The sequence below is a fragment of the Pteropus medius genome, unplaced genomic scaffold (genome assembly GCF_902729225.1).
Source record: "Pteropus medius unplaced genomic scaffold, Ma_sr-lr_union100, whole genome shotgun sequence".
Lineage (NCBI taxonomy): Eukaryota > Metazoa > Chordata > Mammalia > Chiroptera > Pteropodidae > Pteropus > Pteropus medius.
In genome coordinates, this window is record NW_024352784.1 from 17,253,713 (window position 1) to 17,276,859 (window position 23,147).

General features: G+C 33.0%; 1 pseudogene; it reads left to right on the top strand.

The window, feature by feature from the left end:
• Positions 1 to 21,292: 21,292 nt before the first annotated feature.
• Positions 21,293 to 21,411, top strand: LOC120590602 (uncharacterized; annotated as a pseudogene).
• Positions 21,412 to 23,147: the final 1,736 nt, after the last annotated feature.

A 23,147-nucleotide genomic window follows, 5' to 3' on the forward strand; every position in this document is an offset into this window, starting at 1 on the left:
GATGGCTCTGATAAGAAATCTCTTCTTACCAACAGAGATTACTGACAGTCATGAATACACTCAGCTCCCTTCACAAAGAATGGAGATTCTCTTTGATAACAATTATTTAATGCTGCACAGTTCTCACCGTGTACAATAGTGAGGGACTTTAAAAATAACCGTAAAAGCATTAACCATGTAAAACAGTCTTAATAATCAAAGAGAAAATTATAATTGTCCTCTGACCTTTAAATATTTTGTCAAATCATTTAGAACTCTTACTGTAGATTAAAATATATAAAACATTTAAAATAAAATTTAGTACACTATTTTAAAATATTAAAAACATTGAAAATTAATATTTTCTTTATAAAAATTATCGAAAGTAATTTAAGCAATGCTTGTCTTCTCATGATATAACCTAGAATTTGAGGTATGCATTGCTTCTCTGTCTTGGTGAATTGTCATAACCCCGTCTAAGTCTGAATCAACTTCCGACATTTAATCTTTTGCATTTCAAATGTCATGAAATATCCCCTAGAGTTTCTTTAATGTGAAGTTTTTGCCCATGTATCTTCTCTGGGATATCTCCATATTTTTCATTACTATTATATTATTTATTTCTGCTGATTAAGTCTCCTTAACTAAGTTTTTCTTGCTATATATTTACAGAATGGTGGCAGTGTGAACATTCTTACAATCAGCTATTTCTTCTATAACTCCATTAACATTAAGTTTGAATTTCCATTCTAGAATTACTACTTTTCACATATTTGTGGCACTTTCATCTTTGTTGAAAAATTTCCTTTTTCGATCACCTATTTTTGTAAAATTTCATGTGGATTTATCACTAGGAGATGAAGAGACAGTTAAGTACATGCTTTGCGGTATGTGCAAAAACTAAATAACAAATGTGCTGTGACCAATCTTTGACAGACCTTAAAAGGAGTTATGTGATTAGTCACTGACTATGTGTGCATCTGTTATAATAGTTATTTTTAGACTTTGGAGCTAACAATTATACAATTACTTAATGAAAATATTTGGATTTCACATATCTAGATTACTATCAAATCTGAAACTCTAGAGGTTGAATTCAGAAATATGTGTTTTATCAAGCCTTCCCGATGATTCCTACACATGTTAACATCAGAAAACCACTGATTTAAGATGATTTTGCTTCTAAGACTTGGCTGCACATTGGTATCAACTGGAGTGCTTTAAACAATATTGAAATCTGATTTACATTCTCAGAGTTTAAAGTGTCACTGCAGACTAGATGGAAGGCAGCACTTACACACACACACACACACACACACATACAAGATAACAAACTACTAGACATCAATATTTACCAAATAATAAATGTGATATTTGTATAATGAAAATATGCATATCGGGGGTGTTGAGATTATGGTAACCAGAAAAAAAGTTCTTCAGAGAAGCTAAGATCCTACATGACCTAGAAAGAAGGGGAAAGTCTTTAAGTTGAGAGGTATAGCTCTATATGGGTAAAAAGAATGTCAACATCATGATGATATGAAATGACTCTTGAAAGAAAGATACATAGATATAAAATTAGCCCATCAGCAGTACAATAGTTAGTTGAATTCATCTGTTTTTGTGAAAAAGGATTTTTTAAATTATTATTTTATGAAGGTGCTTATAAGGTAACAAGTTAGAAAATGCAGTAAAGTTCTTTTCTTCCAACAAAGATACTGAGCCAGTTGGGGTCATTTCAAGGATGTAATCTTGCTTTAATATTTTAAAATCTACCAGTGTAATTCACAATAATAAGAGTAAAGAAGAAAAATCACATGAACATAACACTTGAGGTAGAAAAAGCATTTGACAAAATTCAACATCCATTCACAATATAAAAATGCTCATAAAACTAGGCATATGAGGGAAATTCTTCAAATAGATAAAAATCATCTTCAAAAATAGTCAAGCTAACATAAAACGTATTTCTTAAAGACTTAATGCTTACCCCCTTACATCAGGAACAAAGCAAAGACATCCACTCTCACCACTCCATTAAACAAAATAATGGAAGGACTAGCCAGCATAATAAGGCAAGAAAAGAAAATAAAAGGCATACAGAGCAGAAAGGAAGAAACAAAACAGTTCCTATCTACGGATAATATATTTATATGAAAAACCCCAAGTAATCTACAATGAAATCACAAAATGTTAATATAAATCCTTGCGAGAGTAGTTAAGACAAAGAGAAATGAAATGTATATTAGGAAATAAAGAAACAAATGTTCCCTATTTGCATAAAATGCAATTGCTTCAAAAAATGTGAAGACTTAGTAAAATTTAGAGCATTCACCAGTTTTCTTGGCAAAAGTTCAATCTTCATATAATGATAACATTCTTAATAGTAATAGCCAATGCAATAATAATACTCATTATCATGTAACATCAGTATGAGATGCCTATCAATAAATCTATTGAAAGATATAAAGATTTTATTGAAGAACAAAAAAAGACATGGAAAATAGAGATATATATTATGTTCATGAAAGAGAGTAATGTCACAAAATTGTATCTTCATATTAACCTATAAAAATAACACAATTATAACTACTCAGTCATTTCTTCCTACCTTTTATATAGTCCCAATCATAAATTCATATAAAAACTGGAAAGAAAATGAAGTGTCATTTAAAAGAAGAACCAGATTGTAGAATTAACCTTAGTAAACATTATTTTCTAATAATGAGGCTAGAAAAAGAGCAACATCTGTATATAAATTTGAATTAGGACAGTAGCAACATTAAAAGTCAGCAGAATTTTCAGATTACTCAATAAATTCTTATGGAAGAATAACTATATATTTAAAATAAGGTATTTCAGATGGGTTTAAATACTTATTTTAATATTTAAATATTCATATTTAAAATTTTACCAAGTAAATATAAGACCTTTTTATGACCTTAAAATAGGAAAATATGTCTTAAAGAATTCATGAATAGCAAATTATATAATGGAATATACTAATAAATGTGAGTACATTAAAATTTATGAGAACAAAAGAAAACACGAAAATGTTTTAAAGATCAACCAATAAAAGTTAATCATTAATGGGCAAGTCATCAATAATTTATTTTTAAATAATAAATTTTACTGAAAAGGATAGATAATTCAGTAGAGAACTGTCAAGTATAACCAAAAAAAAAAAAAGGCATATTATAGAATAAGGAACCAGAATAGCCAATAAACCCACGAAAATATTTAATTCTACTGAATTTCAGGAAACGCAAATTATATAAGGTGAAATGTTTTTTACCATACAAAATGTAAAAGTCTAAACTTTTCAATTGATGGTGAGTATAAAAAGTAGGATATTGTATATATTGCTGGCGGGATTATAAATTGGTATAATTCTTTTGGAAAGCAGTTGGTCAGTAAAAGAAAAAATGGAAGAAGGTGCACTCTTAGACCAGCCTCTGCACCTATAGCTGCATAGAGAAACCCTAGCACACACCTAACAAGAAAGTTCATGTGGTCAGTAATTAAATAATGGAAATGATTTAAATGTTCATTAAAAAAGAGAATGAATAAATAAATGGTGGCATATTCACACAATGGAATAAAGTAGAACTGATACGTATCTGCAAAGATCATTCTCATAAACATTTTAAAAATGAAGAACTGTTACCAGTTTTATAAATTTTGTAAACATTCATTGAAAAAGTTATGAATTAATGACAGATACAATATAGTATCTTCTTATGAATATATGAATTTGTAGATCTTATATGTGGTCATAAACATAGTCTCCCTTTTCATGATGAAAATGAACTGAAAATCCTAAATTTCTGTGAGAAAACTAGGAAATAGGATCAAGGTGGGTATTTGGGAATTTCACTTTGATTTGTAGTTATTTTACTCCTTAATAAATAAATCTGAAATAAATATGGTAAATGTAAATATTTAAGAAAATCGAATGATGGAAATATGCTTTATTGATATATTTCTCTCTATTCTGTATGTTTCATATATTTTAGAATAAAATCTATTAATAAAGAGAAAATTATCATTTAATTCTCTACCATGAACACGTTTTCCTTTAAAATTTAAGTTTTGCCATGTACACCATCCCCTTTCTTCCTCCTATAAAAGTCCACTTTGATTAGGAAGCATGAAACTAATGCCGAAATGCAAATTTTTCTTGTTTTCCAAAGGCAATTAAACTGAACTCCTGGCTGCTTGTTCATCAAAGCACCGAGCTCACTTATTCTCCTGACAGAGCTTTGTTCATCATGTTTCCTGCTTCGTAAAACAGGGAATCAGGTTTACTAAATTCCACAACTAATTTCCAGAGCACAGCAGAAGTGCTTAATCAAAAATCACACATAACCACTTTTCTAACCCATGACAAAAAAATATCCCTAACTTTTTATATATATATGAAAGTTGTGATAAGCAATTACCTTCCTTAAACAAACTAAACATGTATCTCAGCCCTAGGCTTCTAAATTTATAAAACTAAACTAAAAACATTGGTGTTATTTCAGGAATTTCTCTCTCCTTTATCCTTCTACACTTTCCATTCAGTAGTAAGGACTTCAACAACATGTATCACCAACTTCACCTCAAAGCTAGAAGGAAACTTAGAAAATATTATAATACAGATATGTTGATTCAAAAACTTGAGAACTTCCTGAGTGATATCTGAAACTGAATCCTGAACACGGAGGGCAAAGAGAGAGTGAAGAAAGAGGCAGGCCACTCCAGCTTGGTAGGTGGCAGTTTTTAGAAGCAAGGAAACTTACATACAAGATTTGTCTTGGGTGGCCGCAAAACCAATAGATCTCTGCTCCCGCTGATGAGAATCTTATAAGTTTAATATAGAGGCCTTAACTGGATTCAGTCACATACATAGAGCAGATGGTCTCGACATCATATTATTCTCTCAAGGATGCATCTTCGAAAATGGCTTTGGCTATGGAACCAGTAGCAATAAAGTACATTCCAAGGATCAAGGAGGGTGATAAGGAGGCTCTAATTGCCCAGGTCCAGATTATGGGTCAACCAGTGGTTAGGTTCTCTCAATAACCTTCCTCGAGACATCACTTTAAAGATGAGTGAAGTCCCAGAGAAAACAAATGGCTTGCTCTGGGATACACTACTGGATCAGATCAGAGCTAGGGCTATAATCCAAATAAATCTTCTGCTCCCAATAGTTACTCATTTCATGACATCATATATACTCATGTTTTTTCCTTACTCACAGACATAAACTTAAACCAAAATAAATGTTTTAACTTCGCATTTAAATTATAAATCATTAAATATACAGCATGATAGTCTGCCTAACTGCAGGCTATCTTTCCCCTCTTCTTATTTTTTTCCTTTTTAGTCTATTACTTCCTTACTATAGAATAGGTTTCTCTGATAAATTTTCAAGGTCCTCTATAATCTTGCCTCAAACTTATTTCCCTCTATTCCCTAGTCTTCTCTATCTTGTACCAAATGTTTTCTTCAGAAAGGACTATATCATGTGTGATTTTATATTATATTGTAGGCACATATTAATTCCTATTCACTCTATGAAATCTTCTCAGACTATACTCATCCATAATTCTACTATTATTTAACTATCATACTTATAACTATGCTATAGATCTCAGTAATTTGTTCCTGATTATCTCAAATGCATTGTTGGTTTGTTCTCCAACTATTTTCTAAACTGCTTTAAACCTAGTTATATATTTTCTAATTATTCTGTAACCTTTTTAGAGACTAAGAAAAGTGATGATCCGTAACAAATGCTCAAAAACTACTTGTCAATTAATTGATTAAACTGTATCGAGAAAGTCGAATTACAGAGGATGACTAGTAAATGAAGTGAACATTAGAGGCCTAAATTACTTAGCTTAGCTATCTGTAACTCTCATCTTAACACGAGAGTTAATTTGCTTGCCCCACATAACTCCAGAAGGAAATGGCACAAGTAAGCACACATCTCCACTGAACACACTGGAAATAATACCTAAATTTAAGGATAAACAATTCATTAGCATAGTGGATTCTTCTTGAGAAACTAAACTAGAAGATAGATTGTTCACAAGGCAGGATGTTGTTCTATAGATAAACATCAATGTAGTGTTGAGGCCAGAGTTTGTGCCAAGATAAATCGTAGCTACATTCAAGCTATAGTTGGGTGTGGGGGAATGACACAAAGAGTAAACAGAAAAGCTGGTTTTCAGAAAGTAGAATACAACAGACAAGTTAAAAAGGAAAATAAAGGAAGCAGTGGGGGAAGGAAAGTGGAAAGGGAGGAAGAGAGGAAGTAAGAGAGGGAGGGAGATCATGGTTAAGTGTGTGCACCCACTTGTGTATCACAGACAGAGGAGAGGAGAGAAGGAGATGGAAGGGGAGGGGAGAGATAAGACCCAGCTATACTCTGTTCCTTGTAGTTAACATCAATGAAACTGTCAAGTTTGTATAATAACCAAATCTCCCCTCATCTATATATGAGCAAATTTTATTGGGTTTATTTTTCTTGTAACCCAAATTCCTTCATCTATATGCCACTCTGTGCAATGAAAACTAATTTTTTAGGCCTAAGACTCTGTCTTATTTTCCTAGCTAATTCTGACACAGGTGGATGTCCAATCTAATGACCCATAGTATTTCCTGGATGTATGTTTTTTGACAGCTAGTTCACTACCCTATCTATCCTCTTTATTATACTTTACCTCTGGGTAGTTAATGAAGGAGAAAATAAATAGAAAGAAAAATATATATATTGTTATGTACCTTGGTATCCATTTAAATTTCTGAGGAAAATATTTGACATGAATTTGATATGAGACCAAATTAATTAAATTTTACTAATTAAAATTATTTTATTAAAATTATTTTGAGGATAATTATTTCCAATTCATATCTTTTGTTAAAGCATTCAAAATAGCAGATTTAATTGCCATGAATCATGCATTTAGAAGCAGCATCTACTACATTAGAGAGTAGTCATTTCTAATATTTTTTGTGTGTGTTAATACTAGTTAGTAATATAATGATATCAGTTTCCAGAGTGATGTTAATATACCATGGCTCAAATAAATATGCCTATGTCATTTGGAAATAAAAAAATATTCACAGAATGGAAGAGTATACGAAATACTTGCAGATAACACATTATATATGAGTTTTTGTATATGCATGCATGTATAATGTGTGAGCACACACATGTACTCACAAACATACATACGATCTCATAGGTTTTTATGATTTCTTACTCCTATTACTTCAAAAAGGCTAAATTCCATTTACAACTAGAACAAATGCAAAACCTCAAACTATGCCGTCTTATTACTGAATTTTTTACTTGAAGAAACGGAGTTATTAGTGAAACTGTCAGTCCCTTTTCTCCCAACTCTCAGATACCAGAAGTCATTTATCTGCTTTTCAGTCATGCTGATATGTCAAGACAGTATCAAGTCGTTTTCTCTTGACAGCACCTCTTATTGAGATTTTAGCTAACAGAGAAGCTGACTTTCCCCACCCCCCAAAATTGACCATATGTAAGAGAATTCTCTTCTGCCATGAACAAAAGCAGATATTCTTTGTTCTCGTCATCATCACTGTACTACCGTCACCTTATTATCATAATCACATATATAGATATAGCTTTTTATTCTTTGTAAAGTGTTTTTACCTACTTTTTTTGAAAGAGTAATGTAACAATGGATTTACATGAATCAAAAAAACTAGAGCATTTTTCTTACAACATCCTAAACACAACTCCAATTTTGATTATGGACACTTACAACTGCACTTTGAATTATTCTGGGGATTGAAGATCTGTCATATTTCTAAGAAATAGAATATCTACAAAGAAAGAATCATATTGATAGCGAACAACTTAATCTTCATAAAAAGTAATATAAAACAGATCTCACTTTCTCGATACTCCTGCTATGGAGTATGCTACACCCTGAACCTTGTTAGTCTGGAATATTTTTTTAGTCACGATCATCATTTATTCTATAAAACCTTTACTGAGTCCATTTCTGGACTTACCCCTCCCTACCTGTCCCCAGGTCATCAGAGCCTCCATTCAGTGTTCATAGTACATGGTGAAAATGCAATTTTTGTAGTACATATGCCATTGTTTTCCATGTTCTGTGCTTCATGCCTAAAGTTTCAGGGATTAAAAAGTTGTAGTTCTTCCTCTCAAGAAGCCCAGTAACTAACAAGGGAGACAGTTGTTAGTTACTGGGCTTCTTGAGAGGAAGAACTACAACTTTTTAATCCCTGAAACTTTAGGCATGAAGCACAGAACATGGCACATGGTAAGAATCTATTAATGATAATTTTCTTTCTTAATTACTTTACAGTTGAATTCTAAAGGGCATGCCAATGACTCTATAACTCATTCCATCTCTTGGAAGCATCCAGAAGCTCACCCAGAAGGAATGTGACATGGATGTAGCAGCAAGAATTGTAACAAAACAATACTTCCAGTTGGTATACAGCATTCTGGCTACCTTAGCAGTGCTCCTCAAAACCCTTGTGTTCAGACATCCTAACCAGTTAAATCTCACAGAATAGAAAAGTGGTGAACTGGAAGCTATGTTGCCACATCTGTGTCCTGAGTCCTCAGGGCTTTTAGAGCTGCACACTAATTACTTCACCTGCCTGTTGATGTATTCTTGTTTCAGTAGACCAAGTGGACACAAGGACAGCCCTTGAAACTAAGATGTGTAAGGAAAATATAGCTCTGAACTGAGAGTCAGTAAACTTGGTAACTAGTTCTGGCTTCCCTATTAACTAGCTTCATGACCCAAAGAAACTCATTTAATCTCTCTGCAGCATCAGGTTTCTTGTTAGAATTATAAAGGTTGTGACTAGAACAACTTGGAACATCTTTTCAACTCTGACATTCTTCAAGGACCTACAAAGCCAGTGAGGTTAGTCAGATGAAAAGTGGTCTGAGCAAGTAGTTCAGACTGATATAGATAATAGAGAAGCAGGAACCCACAGGTAGATGCACTATAACTACCATCTCCAGCTCAACTTGGCTTCTACAACCACAAGCTTTGCAAATCTCTGCAGTATTAATCCTCCATTACCAGTACTAGAGGGCTTCATAGAAGTTACTTTGGCTTTTGGGTTGAACACATCTGCACTCTACTCTGACTATCTGTTTTCACTATGATAAGCCCAGTTTTCCTAATCAAGATATTGCCTGTTGATTTTAGTTTTTAACTATATGTTACTCAGACTTTAAGTTTGTTTAAGATTGTTGTTGAAGTACAAATATATAATATGAAATGTACCATTTTATTTCTCGCTTGTACCTCCTGTCATGATTATGCAAATAGACTAGGAGGAAATGTTTAACCCTATTTTTCCATTGTTTGTTCACATACATATTACATATAACTAAGCATATGGTACAAAACATAAAACTAAGTGAGTCTATGTTCCAGCAAGTCTTTCAAGCACCTTCATTATGTCCTCCTCCCCAAAACCACACTGTTATCCATTTCTTGTATATCATTCCAAAGATCTTTGATACAAATAGTGGGGTTTTGTTTTTCCAAAATTATAGCATATTATGCACATCGTTATGTATCTTACATAGTTTTACTGAATAATAATATATTTCAGAGAGCAGTACATATAGATAGATATACCTGGCTGCATAGTATTCCACCAAGTGGCACTGTGAGTATAAAATTAGTTTTCTAATCTTTATTATTTAAAACATGCAATGATGATTATGCTTCATCCCATGTCACTTTTGACATAAGCAAGTAAATGTGTTGAATGTTATTAGAATAAGACTTGCAGGATAAAAGTATATGTGCATTTTAAATTTTGATAAATTTAGTATAGTGTCCTCCATAAAAGTCATATCAATCTATATTTCAACAAAAAATATATGGATGTGGCTGTTTCCCCATCTCATATCAATAAAGTATGCTAGCAAACTTTTAAATCTATATGCTTTAATTTGCAATTCTCTTATTATTAATGAAGTTGAACATTTTTCACGTTCAAAAATCCATTTGTATTTCCATCTTTGTAAATTATTTATATGCATACTTCGCTCATTTTTGAACTGAGTAATTTATTTTTTCCTTACTAATGTGGAGTTCTTTATAAATTTAAAGGAAATTAATGTGATAAAAATGTAATGCAGTACTTTATTATTTTCCTCATCTGTCAGTCCATGTACTAGTAACGCACTCTTTTAATTTTTTATGATTTTATAATTTGTTTAAATTTCTAAAAAGATCAATCTCTCACTAACTTTTTATTTTTATATAATTATCTTACTTATTCTTGCTTAATTATATATTATTATAAATTATAGAAGTAGCTTACTTTGTTACAAAATATATTTCTGTTAGTATTGTTAATGGAATCATATTAAATATATGTTCCATCACTGTGTGGTACTGACTCACGTTCCAGGAAAAGAAAATTAAATTAGAACCCATTGAAAACTGCCAAAAGGAGTGCAACAAACCATCCACATACTGAAAAGCACACGAGCCTTTTAATCAAAGAGAAGGAAGGATATATTTATGACAGAATATCAATACTCACAAAATATTTACCTATCTGATTCAGAAATTCATTTTAACATGAGCTGCTATGACAATGTACAGGCAGTAGTATTCATCTAATTAGTTAAATATAACAACTGAAATCAAATTATTTGTTTTTTATAATGATTTTATTTTAAGGAAGCCCACATTAGCTTCACTCATTTATTTTTAGAACAGAAAAGGGTCTTCTTCTGCAAACTAAAATGAACAGAGCTCTGTTATTACAACTTTAAGAAGGCACTCCCAAGTCACAGAAAAACTGCAAAAAAAGCACGAGATACCAAAGTCAAGGCTGAGTTCCCACCTCTGACAAAGCTGTCACTTAGAGATGCTATATGATTCAGCCTGCAGAATTTAGGTCAGTGCTTCTATTCTCTAGCTTTTATCTATGGCTAGACTTATACAGTACTTAAAAATAGGTCTGTCTTTTTACTTAGACTTACAAGGACTAAATGGTAAGAAATCAAGATCTGAGAAAAACAAGCAATGCACAATCATTTCCTTTAGGAAAAAATTGTAGAAATTATTAAACTAATGTGGTCAATTATACTCATCTCTGAGTTGCTACTAGGGAAATGCGTCTATGTATAGTGTAATATTTAAGCAAAGATTCCAAAAAATGATAAAACGATAATAACGGCTACTTTTTATTGGGCACCTACCCTGTACAAATCATGGGTTTTGGGTCACTTGGGTCCGGATTGAAGATTAACTGTTCCTGCAATTGTGTGACTAAGGGCCATTTTCTGTATTTCTCTGAGGTTTAATTTACTCAACAAGGGCATATTAATGCTCTTCTTGGCTGGTTATTGGAAGATAAAGGAGATAATGCATGCAGATAATGTATGTCTGACAGTACCTGGCATGAAGTAGGTGCTCACCTTGTGCTAATTTTTGACCCCTTCTTTGGTCCCATTCTTATTCTATACTGGTTATTTGTGTTCTTTTGTTTTCCTGCTAGACTCTTAAGTTTCCCAAGGCAAAGACTGTGGTTTTTAACTTTTTCTTCCTCACTAAGTTGTAAAGTGCCTGGCATATATTTACTGAAAGGAAATGGAAAAGGCAGACTTCTGATTCACAGCTGCTACTAAAGAACATTGACAGATGACAATAGGTTTTTAATACAAAGCAATCGCCCTTACTGGACAAAATTTACAGTTTCATCAAGTACACTAGAAAGCATGGACATTAAAAATATCTCATCAATACCTTTTTATCAGAAATATCAGAATAACATGGAATAATGTCTGTGAAATGCTTATCTTGGTGTTAGGTACGTCATAGGTCCTTAATAATAGCCATTTTTAGCCCTCTCTTGAGAAGGCTTCAAGCCCACCTCCACATCTGTTCTTTTACTTTTAATTTTACATGTGAAATAGATCTTATTTCAACTTCGAAAAAAGGCTTTGTGATAAAGCTGCTTTTTTTTCCATGAAATCCCACATCACTTATCTTCAGTGTATAGGCTAAGGGGTATCCATGGCAAAAAGTTACCTTCTGAATCCCTGTCCCAGCCTGCTTGCTGTGTGACATTGGATAAGTCCCTCTGTCTCCCTGTGTCTCAGGGCCCTTATGCTTTTCCACACAGTCCAAAATTATACAAGTCTTATGGTGTTTGTGTTATCCATTGTTTCATATGTGTTAATTTTGTTTCTTGATTGTCCACTTTTCAAATGGCAGTCTCTGGGTCATATTTATTTGAATGTGTCCATCACAATGCCAAGATAATTGTTACTTTAACAGTACTTGCCGACTAATTCAAATGAGAAAAAGAACTGCTCCAATCAAGTTTGGCTTTGTGGGGAATTCAATAACTCTACCGGTGGACTTGTGTTAGAGGTGTCGGTCCCAGTGTGAAAAAACATCTGAATGTAAATTGCAGTCTAGAGAGTCTCAGGTATAGATAGTGAAGATGAGCCCCTGAGAATCCTCACTCTGGGGCTCCTAGGGAAAATAAGAAACGCAAGAAGTCTTCTGAAACCTCTGGAAACTGAACCTAAGAGCAAACTTTGCCTTTGCATTTCACTAACTTCATGACCTTGATCAAGTCATATCACTTCCCTCAAGCCCAGATTCCGCATGCATATATGGAATAATTATATGTATTTTTTTGGGAAATCATCAAAAGAAATGTGCAAAAAACATATCCTAAAACTGTAAATCGCAATACAAACTTAAGGTGTTATATGAATTCTCAGCCAAATTTTAGTATTTACACAGAATGTGGGTATTGAAAATACTACTAGGCTAAAAGATTGCAACTTCAGTAATGATGGTGATATTAATGTTCCAAGATAAAATATTAACTTTTCAGCCAAAGCGCTTAATAAAACATGTATATTATATCATGAATATTTTAGGATGAAAATAATTTACCATATTATTTTAAGGGGGAAAACACTGTAACATGCTTAATAGTTTGTAACTGACATTGTAAACTTGGAATTCAGGGTTAGCTAACACTAATTATGGAAAAAATAACATGTTGTATATTTCTATCTCTGAAAGAAAGTCACAAGAACATCATTTAGTTCTCTTCAAAGTGAGAGTCTCTTGGGATCCAAATGAACATACTCACATGCGCATGCACATTCACACATGCACTCATGTGTACACACAAACATGCACACACACACAGAAAACTAAGCAGTCAACTTCAGGAATTACATACTGTTTAACTTTAGAGATAAGAATGCAATCAGAGTTCTCAAAAGTAAACTTTGTATTTCTTTGGTAATGAAAGCCCAGGTAATTAAAGACCTGGGCATGTGGTGGGCTCTGCCTCAGCAATCTGCTAATAGGAGGGGGTGAGGGCTAGGATTAAGTGGACATTTGAATGAAATTTAGCACCCAGAAACCTGGTTGTAAAGAGTAGTTGGACATCACTTACTGGTGAGAGGACCAAGTAGAGTACATGTTTTTATCATTTTTTTTATGCAGAGGAGGTGCAATCCAGTAAGCAGAGCAAGTATCAGAATCTTCTAGGCCCAAATTGAGGCAGAATAATAATTCCAGGGGGTAAGTCTATTTACATTTATTCCATTCAACAAACATTTATCAGGTGCCTATAACAGACAAAATTGATGAGAGGAAAAAGGACACAGCCTTGCTCTTATGAAGAGTATAGTTCAGTAGAAGAAATGAACATTAATCACATAACCATACAAATAAGTATATAAATTCAAAGGGGATAATCATTATGTAAGGAAGTTAAACAATTCCATGACAATTTTTGTGTGTGTTAGGAAAGGGGTCAGAAAAGACGTCTTAAGGAAGGGATTTCTAAGCTAAGTTCTTCAATGAGTGAGGGCAAAGAAAGGAACAGTGCTATTATTACAAACAATATCAAATATCAGTGACCAAAAAAAAACCATGAAAATGGCACGCACACTCTGACTTGTCTCAGCCCAGAGTGACACATAACGTCCATTCATATTCTGTTTGAGAGGACTAATTACATGGTCCTATCTTATATGTAGAGAGATGAGGAAATGGGTTTAGCTATGTGCCCAGAGGGAAGAAACTGATTTAATGGGCACCTTCCACCTCTGTGTCACATATCGTAAGGATAGGTGGGAGTTAATTCATTAACTGCTTATCTGGGAAAGGGGAGGCAGAGAAAAAGTATTGCAAACACAGGATACACCATATGCAAAGGTCAAATGGTAGAAGGGCATAAGCAATGTTTAAGTAAAAGACATGTTACCGTGGCTGAACACAAATGGTATGAGGGATGAGATGAGTTAAGACAAGAGAGGGAGGTACTGTCCAGATCATTTTAGGCCTCTGTGATATTATGATTTATAATAAAAATATAGCAGTCTCCTCCTTTATCTGCAGAGAGTATATTTCAATAACTCCAGTGGATGCCCCAAACCAGGAATAGTACCGAACCCTATATTCTATATATTTTTCCTATATATATACATACTATGATAAAGTTTAATTTATGAATTAGGCACTTGATAAAACACAATAACAATAAAATAACAATAAAAATAAGAATAAAAGAGAACTATAACAATATACTGTAATAAAAATTATGTGAATGTATTCTATCTCAAAATAACTTATTGTACTGCACTCATCTCAATGCCTACATGATAAGATGAAGTGAGGTGAATGACTTAGGCATTGTGATGTAAATTTTAGCTACTATTGACCTTCTGACAATACATCAGAAGGAGGATCATAGAGTCATGACAATAAAATTTCTTTCACCACAAATTTAATGCCTTTCCATCTTAACTATGCACTTATCATGCACTGTGGCCATATCTTCTGCAGTTTTAGGTATATCAGCAAAACTAGCACTAATTTCTTTTTCCTTCTTCACAATATCATGGATAGAAGATTCTTTCTTCCCTAAATCTTTGCCACCTCAGCATGCAATTTTTTTTCCTTATTAAATCAAAATTTTCGGCTTTGCACTTTAAGAAAGCATTTTATGGCTCCTCTTTGGTGTATCCAAATTGTCACCATCAGTACTTTTGCACTTTAGGAACACTATTAAGTAAAATAAGAGTTACTTTGCACAAGCACTGTGATACCATGACAGTAGGTCTAATAACCAAGATGGCTACTAAGTGATCAAAAGGCAGGGAACATATACAGCATGGACAGTGGACAAATGGAGGATTCACATCCGGGGTGGGATGGAGAAGGATGTCACTAGCTTTCATCATGTTACTGTGTGCAATTTAAAACTTATGAATTGTTTATTTCTGAAATTTTTCATTTAATATTTTCAGACAAGGTTGTCGGATAATGAAACCATAGAAAGCAAACTGAGAGTATGGGGGGAATGCTATCTTTGGTCTTCATCCTGGTTTCTGGCACAGAATTCCTAAAACCTTTGGAACTATCTAAATGATGAGAGCTGTAAAGATGTCTTTTGTTATGTTAATGAAGCAACCATTGAAAAATATCTATGCTGGGAGCTCTTTGTCAAAGAAGTCAACTCTGGCCTCCAGGGAGAAAAGAGGGGTTAGAGGTTGGATCAATTGCCAATGATTTAATCAATCATGTCCATGTAGTGAAGCCTCCATAAAAATACAAAAGGAGGGTTCTGAAAGCTTTCAGGTAGGTGAACACTTGGAGATTCTGGGACAGGGACCTGGGGACAGCTTTGAGGCTCCCGGCCCTTTCTCCATATCTTGCCCCGTGAATCTGTCTGTCCCTGAGTTATGTCCTATGGTGTTAATTCCCACTTTTCCCGGTTCCTGGTAAGAGAGCTCCCTGATTTGTAATAATTTATAAAATCCCTGAGGAAAAAAAAGCCAAGAAACAGAGGGCACATTAAGGGGATTGCAACATATATAAGAACTGCCCATTAAACCTGAAATTTCATTAAGAGGTAAACAGAGGTAATACAAAGAGCCAAAAGTATTGGCCACACTATCATAAACTATGTTGTTGTTGTTTTTCGTTAAGTCCAATAGGAAGTCCAAAAAATTTAAAGGCAATGAATACACCATCTGATTTTTTTTTTTAATTAATTGGACCTCAAGGACATTGATTTAGGTAAATCATATTTTTTGGTTCATAACATAACCTTATCATGGTTTCCTACATGGCCCACTTTCATTTAGTTATTTATTACCTATTTATACTAACTTTATAAGTAACCATCAACTATTGTCTAAAAGAAGAGTTAAGGCCTTGATATAACCATAGAATCCGTCACCAATTCATCTCCCATGCTGTCAGTCCCAACTACTGAGGCACCCACCACCATGAATCAAGTGATTGACACTCCCTACTTTCCTTTTTACAGTTTTTCATCTCTCTGTCTTCCTAAATTAGTAGGTATATATTTTTATATTTGTTGTTTTTACCTTTACAGAACTTACTTCATGGTGTATAAAATATTTAAGAACTTGAATCTTAATTTAATTATAGATTGTAATTATTTGTTTCATAGTTTTATAACATTTGTTGCATGATTATGATATCCATTCCCTTTTGAGTTATTTGGTTCTTTACAGTTTTACTTTTGTGCATCGTTCTGCAACAAACATCCTTGTATTCATATTTCCTCTTAAATAAGTGCAAGGAATCCTCTTGAAAATATAGCTAAGAGTGGAACTGCTTAGTCATAACAAACATGATTGTTCACTTTTGAGAGGTAATTCCAATTTGTTTTCCAACATAGTTGCACCAACTTATACTCCTACAAGGAACACTTAAGAAATTCTATAGATCCATATCTTCTTTAACTTTTGTAATCTTTAGATGAACAAAAGTTCATAATTTTTAATGAAATACTTCATCAATGCTTTTAATCTTATTTCAAAACTGTCTTTATTCAAAGTTCTAAAGTATATACACCTACCTACATTTTCTACATTTAAAAATTTTATATGTGATATTTAGGTCCTTGAACATCTGAAGTTAGTCACTACAAATAAACAGTTTATTTGTAAAACTGAGTGTCTGAGAGCTAATTTTACCTTTTTTTCATATTGGTAATTTTTTCTAGTTTAATTTGTCAAACAATATTTCCTTCCTACATTGATTTTTCTAAGTCATCTCTCTCTTTACCAAATGGAATTACATGTGAGCCTGATTCTGGACTTACGTTCTATTGGTTACTTTTTCTATCCTCCTGCCTACCTTCAGAAATACCTAGGTAGTCTTGACCTTTAACCTTCATATACATTTTATCACCTTAACAAATTCCATGAAAAACCCAGCTGAGAATTTAACTCAATGTATAAATCAATTTGAGAAAAACTGACATCTTTATGATATTAAATCTTCCATTCAATAAACATGGTATATTTCTTCCTTTATTTAGGTTTCTTTTAATATCTCTTAATTAAAGTTTATATATTTTCCTGTAGAAGTCTTGATACCTTTTATTAAATTTATTCTTATATACTTGATATTCAAAGAATATGTTGATACATGTTTATATTATACATACAAATAATTCTATACCCATATTAATGTATTTTTTGTTGTTGTTCTACATATCTTTTAAGACGATGATAAATTTTACTCAAGTATTTGACCGCTTTTATTTCACACACCTTTTCATATATCATGAATTATTTCTACTTCTTTAAGAACTTCTTCCAAAATGTTTTCACGTCTTTGTCCAACAAAACTCCTGAGAGCTTCCATGCCTAAAATATTTTATTATGTCCTCATAGTCTAAATTCTAATTTCTTTACATTCAATAATTTGTGAGGTAGAGCGACCCCATTATAATCTCACGTAAAGTGCTGCCTTAAAAATCTAAGTAAATATGTACGTTAATTATAATGAGTTTAGGAGATAGGAGTGAGAGTCATCAGTGAGATTTGGGGTATAGGGACCCAGAGATCAGAAAATCACAATCAATCACTCCCCACCTCATAAAATATTCCTTAGGTCAAACCTTCACTCTTTGCCCTCTAGAAAGAAATGTAATTAGGAAGAGGTGCTATTTAAATTGCAATTCTCCAGGTTTAAGAATTTGGAAAGAGTTAGAGAAGAAATTCCCCATATCAATTATTTGCCAACAGCTTTTCTTAGCTCTTCACAAGCACAGCACTCTGACCTACCCTGATTTCATTCTTGGGTCAGCAGGTGTGGAGGCAGGCATTGTTTATTTTAAGGAAAAATGGCGGGAGTAGGGAGGTGGTAGAGAGAAGCAAAAACAGAATTTCAACATTTCTTCTCCCCTAGCCTAGCTGGACTGCAACCTGCTCTACCACTCCTCCCTACTAACTCTCCTCGGAAATCTTGCTTAAAATTTTAAAAATAATATTCTGTCTAGTTCTTCTAGAGTTGATATGGATTCAACATCTTGATTATAACTGGAATCAAGTGGTCTAATTTGATATTTTAAATGTTTACCCTTGCTCTTGTGTGAAGAATTTATTGTAGCTGCCAACTGAAAGAAGATGGCTTTTGGGCCAAGATGATAGCAGTGGAGATAGAGAGAAGTGGGTGTGATGCATTTTGGAAGTTATTTTATTAATTCAGGCAAAGTAACAATGAAAACCCCTAAACCAAACATTGTAATGTGTTAGCGAATGTTAGGTTGGAGTGTTTTTTCAATAGGATGATCAGAGAGGTAGCTCTGCAGAAATTACATTAGGGCTGAAACTTTATTTTTGAGAAGATATCACCTAAAAGAGGAACAGTAAATGCAAATAACTTATTAGTAGAAAGAGCTTGAAGGTATCGTTAAGGTGGCCATTATGTAATTATAGAAAGTATAAATGTATGATATATTTGGAAAATAGCACCAGCATGACTTACTGATGAATTTAATCTGAGGAAAAATGAAGAATCATGGACAACTCTAGATTTTAGTTTTAAGTAATAGTTATTTATTTGAATTTTTATATTCATTTAATTATTTATCTATTTCCTATTTATTTCCTCATGCTTATTTTCTTTCAGTTCTTTTGAGATATAAAGTGTTGTAGAATTTTAATGTGTACAGTATAATGACTTAACCTATATATATTATGAAATGATTATCATAAGTTTAGTTAACATCCATTACCTCATATAGATACAAAATGGGGGAAAAATGCTTTTTCCTTATGGTGAGAACTTTCGTGCATACCATGCAGCCATGCTAGCTATAGGCATCATGTTGTAAATTACATCCCAGTACTTATGTATCTTCTACCCGGAAGTATGTACCTTTTGACCACCATCGCGCATTTCCCCACCCACCACCCTCACTTTTGTTAACGTCAAGTCTGATGTCTTTTTCTATGAGTTTCACTTGGTTTGGGGGATTATTTTTGTGGTGATGGTCATGTCTTTTAGATTCTACATATAGGTGATATTACACAGTATTTGTTTTTCTCTGACTTATTTCACTCAGCATAATGCCCTCAGGGTACATTCATGTTGTCACAAATAGCAGGATTTCTAATTTTTTTTTTTGTAGCTAAATAGCATATGTGTACTTTATCCATTCATCTGTCAAGGGATACTTAGGTTGTTTTCATCTCTTGGCTATAGTAAACATGCTACAATTAACATGGGAGTGTAATTTTCTTTGACATAGTAGATTTCTTTTCCTTAGAATATATATACAACATTTGAATTGCTGGATCATATGGCAGTTCTGTTTTTAAATATTTGAGGAAACTTCATACTGCTTTCCATAATGGCTGTACCAATTTACAATTCCACCAACAGTGGGTTAGCGTTCCCTTTCTCCACATTCTGGCCAACACTTGCTATCTCTTGTCTTTTTGATGATAATCATTCCAACAGGCAAGAAGTGATAGTTCATTGTGGTTTTGATATGCATTTTCCTAATGATCAGTGATAGTGAGAACCTTTACATGCACCTGTTGGCCATTTGCATCTCTTCTTTGGAAAACTGTCCATTCAGGTCCTTTGCCCAATTTTTAATAGTATTTAATTTTTCTTGCTATTGCATTATATAAGCTCTTAAATATTATGGATACTAACCCCTTATGTGATATGTAATTTGCAAATATTTTTTTCTATTCTGTAGATTGCCTTTTCATTTTATTGATGGTTTCTACTGCTGTGTAGAAGCCACTTACTTAGTTTGATGTAGTCACACTTGTTTATTTTTTTATTTTATTGCTTGTGCTTTACATGTCATATCCCAAAAAATCATTGTGGAGACCCATGTCAAGCAGTTTTTTTCTTGTTTTTTTGTTTGTTTTTTTTTTCCTGAGAATTTCTGGTTTCTGTTCTTACATCTAAGTCTTTAACCCATTTTGAATTAATTTTGTGAGTGGTATAAGACAGTGGTGTAGTTTCAGTCTTTTATATGTGAACAATCAATTTTCCTAGACTCATTTATTGAAGAGACTATCTTCTGTACTGAGTATTTTCAGCTTTCCTGGATAATATTTCCTCATTTAATATTGATTTATTTATATACTCTTTTATTTTGAAAATAAAAACTCATCAAGAACAAAGTCCCTGTGATTTTCACTATTATACCCTCAACAGCCAATGTATTTAAAACACAGGAAGAGCTTAATCATATTTGTTAAATAAATGAATGAACAATGCAACTAACTGTTAGAAGTCTTCCCAAACAACACAAATCAGACTATCCCTGTCCTCAAAGCACACTCTTTTTAATTAACACCACATTCACTAAATTATATTGATATTATCTGTTGCTATAAATTTACATCTTACTAGACTGCAAATTTATCGATGATAGGGTCAAGTATTAGTCATTCTTATCTCCACAGCATCTGTTCATTCATTGATTTAATAAATATTTCTTGGACACCTATTATGTGCCAGACAACTTTCATGGCAAAGAGAGGTAACCATGAAGAAGCCTGATTATAATTGCCTTCATGCAACTTATATGTCCCAATGGAGAAAGACAGACAACTAAGTGCAAAATTATAAAAGCCACAGTAAGAACATGTGTCTTACCTCATTCATATGACTTAGAAAACACTGAGTATATATCTGTCAAACTGCTTAAACCCAAAGAAACTAGGAAAGTAAGGAATCATTGAATCTATGAGGATAGTGAATGAATCTAGCTCCAGTATTTATAGTGGTCATCAATTGACCGATCAAAGAAAAAGGAAGGTGAGATTGTCAAGGACTGGGAATAAGATTTTCTAAGAATTAAAGATAAAATAAAGGATAAATAAAAAACTCAGCCAAAATGCATCCTTTCAGAGAAGCCAGCAAAAGTCAAAATATAAAGAGGTTAGGAATATAACCTGGCTTTATAGCAAAGGCTCAGCCATTAAGTAGAAAAAGATGTCTACAGCCATGCCACCATGAACACACCCGATTCCGTCTGATCTAGGAAGCTAAACAGGGTCAAGCCTGGTTAGTACTTGGATGGGAGACCAAATAGGAAGACCGGGTGCTGTAGGCGTAAAATAAAAAAGGAGTAAGTCAAACAATAAAGTCTAGACAGAAAGCAAGTTTGGATGCCCTGAACCTGAGGAAGATAACTCTAGAAGACAGGGAAAATAAATACATAGAACATAAACGTGGGTAAAACAAAATATATAGGAGGCTAGGAACACTATTAGTAAGCAATATAAATCTGTCATTTTGAGAATTCTGGTGGGAACTCAAGTAAAGAATAAATGTGGTTTCAGTGAATATGATATCTTGAAAATATTGCCAAAGGACAAAGAGAAAGCAAGTAAAACATGGTTAATTGGCATAAAAGAATGCAGTAGGGTAAATTTCCAATTTGTCACTGATTTTTGTCATGGTATACTAATCAAAATCTTCTTGTTAACTCAGAAACCCTGCCACTGAAATCCAAAGACCACTGTTACCACTACGCTTTGGGAAAAGTTTCATCAATTAGTCCATTTATAAACATTTGTCAGTCCAGTATTTTCCAGAATATTTGTTCATTTATTGGAGACTATGTCTGTATTCTCTGTCCACTTAAAAAATGTATCACAGTTTTACATTAAATATAATTTACAACACAATCAAATAATTAAATTAAGAGAAAAACACAAAAGTAAGCAATAATATAAAATAAAAGAGAAAAGTATATTAGATCAGAAATCTTAGACTAAGAGAAGCTAATGAAAATTAGAGTTAGTTAGAATGGGAGGGATAAGTAGGATCTGTAATGTGCCCTAAGGAGAAAAATTACCAAATCAAAATTAACCTTGAAAATCTCTTAAAATATTCTTAGATGACCAGAAACTGGATTCTTGGAAGCTAAAATACAGTATTTATTTTTCTCTTCTTTAGCCTCTCACATTTTATTGTCCATCTTAGCTCAAAATCTTTTTCTAACACTCCATTTAAGCCACCTACTCACATTAATAATTATACAAACTGCAAAAACTCCTTTTCATACAGACCTTCTCTAGCCACCATCTCCAACACTTCCACTTACTCTGATAGTATCAGTCATGTTCTCACTTCCATCCTTACACAATTAGATTCTACAATTCATTTTATAATTACTGCTTAAGGAAATAAAATACTTATTCTATCTACATATGTCCAAAACCATTACATTCATATGTATATGAATATGTTGCTTTGGAATATAGAATTCAAGACATATATGTTAATGTTGCCACTATGACTATATCACATAAACTGACCATTCACCTCCCTATCTGAGCCTGCTTTTGATATCTAGGTACCTTTCATACTTAACTTTAACTGCTTCTTTGAACATCTAATCATTCTAATTATCTTTTTTTTTCCAGAACTATATCCTTAGATCTCTTAGACATTCTTTCTCTTTTTCTTTCTGTCAGACAAATGATTTTCAAAATTGATAAACTGAACAAATTTCACCATACTCAAAAATGAGGAGGGAAGGCTTGGGAATAATAAAAATAAGAAAAGCATTTAAAATTAAGGAAATAAGTAGGAAAGTGCACAGGAGCATAAGGTCTATGACACTTTGAGGAAATCATTGGCACAGTGATATAAATGGCCTCAGCAACCCTTATATGTAGAGATCTCCTCTGGTTCTAATGAGAGTTTAGCATTAATTTACACAGACTTTTTTATCCCATAAAATAGACTTATAACTATCTAATCATTATTATAAATGAACTTCAACTTTACTCAATACCAGGAGAGCAAATAAAATACTTGCTTACCAAACAATGCATCCTA